A 6,713-nucleotide genomic window follows, 5' to 3' on the forward strand; every position below is an offset into this window, starting at 1 on the left:
ACAGCTGTCAGTACAAAATAACAAAATGACACTACTGCTTATTTAATCAAAGAATAACAAGTAAACACTCAATACTCTTATTAGTTTCAAATACACAGTGAAGATAACACAAAAGTAAGGAAAATACCTTTATAAGAAGTCAAATTTTCTTTTCATAAGCACTTACTATGCTTCCCTCTCACCACAATATCCGTATCGATGTTCAGACTCTATTTCTATTCCCATTTGCTTATTTGAGTTACCTTCTTGCAGATGCTAATCAATATTCCAGAAGTATACTTCCCTCCAAATAGATTGGCAGATATTATGCCAGCAGGATTTTGTACCCTCTAAGTTTGGGGATGATTTATTGCCCTGTGTCTTTAATCAGAATATGTCAAACTATGTTCAGTAGCAGCAATATGATTAAATGACAGATCAACATTGTCATCCACTCTTCTTCAAATTGATGAGAGTTTTCTTAGGAACTATATAGTTTCACAGTGAATGCCTCTAGACACAAAGGTTATGAATGCTTATGTTTGTCTCTCCACATTGGCAATGGAAGAAGAGACCGATAGATGTGCGCAATACTTTCTGCTTCACAAGAATGATTTATGAGTGAACGAATATGATACCTAACTAGAATTCCTTCTAAAACCACATGGCTTTAAGGTGTATATATAAAACACATCACAATGATGAAATCATGAGGATATTTTCCTTATTTACTATTGTTAATGAGTTAACTTTTATCACTATTATTAGAAACAAGCAGAAATCAATTGTAAAATAAATATAGCATGGACTCTTGAAAATAGAGGAAAATAAGTGTTAATTTCTATGCTGGTTCTATATAAGAATTAAATTTGTAAAATTACACTATTATATATACTTGTGTAGTCAGTAACACAAACATTAATTTTTATTTAGGTTTATGGAATTCAGATTAAAAAATATTTCCTTGGCCTATATCTATTTTTTGTAACTTCCCAAAAGTATTTCCTTATAAAAATAAAATCATAGATTTTAAACTAAATTGAGTTCATAATATTCTGCTTTTGTTTGTTCACATATTTACAACTGCTAAATAAATAAATACTGTCACTGGCATAAAATTGACTTTACAGGATAATAGTAAGGTAACTTGTAAAAACTCTTTCTAGAAACCAATGAGCAATGGTTGAGAGTAGCATTGAGATTTTCAGACCATTCTAGGCTTTTCATATATCATTGTCATTGATGTAAAGTTTGGGAGAATCAGTCTACTTACAATTTGATTGGACTCATACTTTCATTGTTTTCTAATGCAAAATAGATATGCCTCAATGCTTTATATTCATATTTAAAAGTGTGAAATAAATATAGCTGTATATATATATATACATATGCATATGTACATGTGTGTACACATAGACACACATATACATATATATTATATATTTGATGTTTCAGAGTTTTCATTAACTAGAATACTCTTTCTTTCCACAAATAATGTCATATGTAATGTTTTGGTTAAGCAGTTCTGGTTTTAGGAGTGACTCTAACAACCAGCAGTTGTACTGGTTAATCATTGCTGCTCCCTTAATACTGCTACTGATACAAAGAGAAATGTCACTTAAAAAAAAAATTTTTTTTCACATTCTCAAGGCCTTTCTCCATTTAATAGGTTTGGAGCTGAACAAATGTTTTCAAATTGATTTTCATAGATATGAGAAACAATTAAAAAAAACTAGAAGAAAAGCAGGCACTTAATTTCTACTGGGAGAGTATATTAATATATGCACATATATATATGCTCCTGGCTCTGGGCTAATGTTCAGAAGAAGCTCTACCACCACAAGTTTTCAGGACTAAGTTCTCCATTCTTCTGTAGCTGTTCTGCCACCAGATCTTGGTCTCAAGGAAATTCTGACTGTGTCTCACTGGGGCCCCTCCTATATACACAGCATTACTTACTTCACTTCCCTCAGCCAACTTCCTGTTATGTCAGTAACAAGGGGACAGGTATTCATACCTTCTGTTTCCCCAATAGAGGCTTGATCAGTTACTAAGTGCTAAGTACCTGCTACTTTTGCCAAAACAAAGGGATCTTCAAATTCAAAATTACATTACCATTACACCATCTGATTTTCTAAGTTTGCTTTCTTGAAAAAACATTTTACCCCACTGAGATTTTTCAATAATTTGGATGCTTTAATTTGTTTTGCATTGGTGTGCAATTCGCTTAAGTTGGTTTGATTTGAAATGGCGACGAAGATTGTATTCCTTTGGAATATTACTTCTTGGCAAATAAGGCACAATATTTTGTCTCTTGTGTAAATAAACAAATATCTATTTTTCCACTCCGGATTAAACACTGTATGTTCTCACTCAATCTTCCATTTCTTCTTATCACTCATTTTACAAAGTCACCCAAAAACTTAATGTTAGAACCAAAAAATTGCCACAGCAGTTGCTCACATACACAGAAATACTAAACTGAATGTCTGACTTTGGAGAACGTTCTAGATATGGTCATGTAGTGAGGGAAGGGAAGAAGCCCTCCCATTGCTGCCTTTCATTGCATAGCAGGCATCAGCTGTGTTGGCAACTGGATGAGCTTGCTCTGTCCTGGTAGAACACCAGTAATGACTGAAAACACAATGAAAAGATACAACTATTGTTCTGCTCAGACTAGAGACAGACTGATCATGATTGGTTACCATGGGTCATCTGACAAACTGCAGAGAATGCGAAGTGGCAACCCACCTACCAAGTTACAGGAGGGGCACCATGGTGACTAGTGGAAGGGAGATTAAGCAAGGCACGTCTTTTCTTTTATATCACGTATTTCGCAGGTTGCCTGAAATCTTTGGGTAGGCTGCAAACAGGCCACCAGATGCATGTCTTGCAGGCCTGGTTTAAGGGTTCCTTATGGAATTTGGCATTGTTTCTCTTTGTTTCCAATGCAAGCATTGAGTCAACTGCTTTGGGAATGTTGTTCGGACTAGGATGGGAAGTTCAAAAAAGTCCTTTTCTAGACCAGGGAAGTAGAGAAGTGAAAGAGACTGAAGCTAGGCTGAGGCTAAGGATAGGGCACTTCTATCACCCATCCACCCATCCTAAAGCAATACATTTTCAGGGGCTTGGCTATAAGGCTTATATCTTAAGCTGTCAGATGCTTTAATGCTTCATTCCAAAATAATCTGATTTTTTTTATACAGGGCATGACTAATTTCTTCAACCAATCTAAACAAACTTTCTGTCATGATACATAAAATGGCTTTATTTGTTCATTCATTTGTTCATTCAATAAAGGTGTTGAAACCTTGTTCATACTTCTCACATTTCTGATTGATTCTATTAAGATAAATTCCCAATTGAAAAGATTTACAGGCTGAGTGTAGTGGTGTAATTGATAACTCAATTTATCAAAATCCTGATACACATACATACAAATACATATGTGTACATATGTGTATATACATACTTGTGCATATAGTAATATACTCTCCCAGTAGAAAATGTTTACTTTTTATACGTACTATTATCTAGTTTCATTCTTTCTCATTTCAATGAAAATAAATTTGAAAACATGTTTTCTGCTCCAAACCTACTAAATGGAGAAAGGCCTTGAGAATGTGAAAAAGTTTTTTTTTAAATGACCTTTTCCTTGTTATCAGTAGCAGTATTTAGGGAGCAGCAGTGATTAATTTTGCAATCTGAATTGAAAACTCAGAAACATACCAAGAATAAACTGGACACACTGAAGACAAGAAGATTCAGGACTCTTAGGGCAATGACCCTCAGAACCAACCCAAGATCCATATCTGAAGAGAATATCATGAGTTATCATTTAAGAGAGAAAATGACTTCCAATAACCAGGACTGATGTTATTCTTTTCCTACATATGTTCTCTAAGGTTGATCCAACTTTCTCTATGGACTCTCTGTGTAACTGTGAAAGAGAATGTCTCAATTTTGGAGGAATTGCTGGTTTTATTAGCTGTTGTTACTATACTTTTTTAGAAAGTTTTCTTTTAAAAAAACTCACAAACTCTGGTTAATTATTCATTAGTTATTAACTAATTAATTAATGAGATGCATATTGGATAGGGGCTGACTGATTTGTGGTGTGAAGGATGAGATGGTGAATGAGAGAAATGGAGGTATGGAGACTCATTAGGAAGTTACTGAAAAATTCTTCTGTTAAACTAATAAGATCTTTTTCCCCAGGCATACAAGACAGTATATAAGGAAAATAATAGTACTCCTAAATAAATTTCAAAGTTCTTATCTTTCACAATCTGATCCTGAACTACTTTTGTAGCCACATGTATAAAACACCAAATAGAAAAAAAAAGCCATCATCAGACATCTTCCTCAAACCACTTTTGTAAATTTCACTTTCCAGTAAGGCTGCTGAGTCCATCATTTCTCTGTGTATGTCCTAAATATTTCAAGTTACAGGCTTTCAGCTTAGAATCACTTTGTTAAATATCTGCTCTTTTTGGTTTGCTGTTTGTGGGCGTATTAGTTTCCTTCTTGGCAGAGTTTCCTTACTAGTCTTGGCTTTCTTCTGTCATCATATTTATTGGAAGAAAAAAAAAAGGATTTGATACTTTACTTTCTAGCATCATCTACATCAAATGTTTAGGAGAATTGAAGATTTTTTTTAACAATTTGATAATCTAACACAGATTTGGAATAGGTATTCTAAAGACAACACTATACTTCTTTTCTACATAGTGTATTTTATTCTTCTATCTATACATCACTCTATTCTAGTCTAACAACTTAGTAGGCACTTTATAACCCCTATTATTCCATGAAAGATACTTTTACTTTCTTTTCCTATATGTTAAACTGTTTACTTTCTTTTCCTATACGTTGAACTGTTTTTTATTGTCCATTAAAAAAAAAAACAGGTTAGGTACTCTGGCAATTCATGATGAGCGTGAAATACACTATGCCTTAAAATAAGCTTCATACACTCACTTAGCTATTGCTATGTAGGCTTCTATTTTCGTTTTGAAAGAAGACAATATTCCACCTCAATTGTCAGATTAGTTTGAGATACCTTCAGCCAATAAGTGATCAGAAGTCACAATTGTAACTATACTAAAGATGTCCCCCTTACCAGATATCAAGAAATCTAACCAGGTCTTCTGATGTTTACACATGCTTTAGTCAATAAATATAATCAATATCCAACCTTCATACTATCGTCTTTCTTATTATTCTTTGAAATACATTCATTTCCTTCTGGTGTGTCTTTAATGATGGGCTACTTATGTTCTTACTGGTGGTTTCCTTTTATATAATACCATTTTATAACTATATAATGCATATAACACTGTTTTTATAATTATATAACTTATGTAACACTATATAACTTCTTTAACTCTATCTACATGGAATTAAACTCATAATCTGGTCACTTCAAAACACAATATCTCAAGGGATAATGAAATTTTTCTTTGAGAAATAGGCACCAAATTCAACAGAGAAGTTTCTCAAGCAGCCCAGATGTCAGCTAAATACATAATATAATCTAATACACAATAAGGCAGGGATTTCAACATATTAACTAATGGCCCAATGGAATTCTTGACATCAGCTTTCAGGCTTCCTTTTCTCATTAACCAGAACTTTATAATCTAAAAAGACAACTAAAAATGTCAGGAGCCAATATGTAACTGAGTAAAATTATAGATTTTTGGACAGAAACTAATCATGTACCAAATCTTTTTAAAAAGTTAATTTTTCCCCTACCAATAGTCATATAACATAAACCTATGTTGTTTATCTTTTTAATGATATGATAGTGAAGCTAAGAAAAGGAGTCAGTATGATCTTGGGAAAATTATTTCACTTCTCTCTATATTACTTTTAAACATAAGGAATTGTGTTTCATATAGCCAACACAAAAGCAATGATATTTTTACATAAATTTCCTAAGTATCAGGCATATAGATTGATGACGATCTCTTACCCAGGCCTAAAATGGGATGGCTGATTAAAAACCAACTTAACAAATTTTATCACTGAACCTATAAGTTCTCAAATTCTATAGTCACCCTAATCACTGTTTTTTGGATCAAAATCTTTTTCATGGAACTCTTATCTAAAGGTTCAAACCCTCAGTTTGGTCTTCAAAGCTTTCTTCAACCAAATTGTTGCAACTGAATTTCTCAAATTTGTTTTAATCTTCTGCTCTTCTCCTTAAATCTTGCTTGATCTATTCCCAGTGATTCACCTTAGTTTGGATAGCATTCAAATTTATCACTGGGTTTGGGAAAATTTAGTTTGATTGTGACAATATCTTGCATACCATCTAGTTTGTGGCTATTCAGAATGTTTTTTAAAAAATTTATTGCAAGTATAATTTCTTATGAGGCAATAAAGTTTACATGTTGCACTTTAAGTCAAGAAGACCTCTTCAAATCCTGCCTAAACACTTATTAGCTGTGTGAACCTAGTCAAAATCTTCATTGACTTTACTTTCACTATCTGTAAAATGAGGATCAAAATACCACCCATCCCATAGAGTTCTTGTGAAAATAAAACAAGATAATATATGCAAAGTGTTTTATATATCTTTAAATATAGATATCTATATCTTTAAGATGATGATTGTTATAAAGGTGCTACTTGCTAGAAAGCCCTAAAAACATAAAAATACCCCAATAGATGAAGACTGATATAAAGGTCCTGAGGAAATTTAACCAACTGACACAGTAGAATTGCAT

The sequence above is a fragment of the Petaurus breviceps genome, unplaced genomic scaffold (genome assembly GCF_028583685.1).
Source record: "Petaurus breviceps papuanus isolate PSGF00001 unplaced genomic scaffold, PetGlider_PUasm1.0 90579, whole genome shotgun sequence".
Taxonomy (NCBI): Eukaryota; Metazoa; Chordata; class Mammalia; order Diprotodontia; family Petauridae; genus Petaurus; species Petaurus breviceps.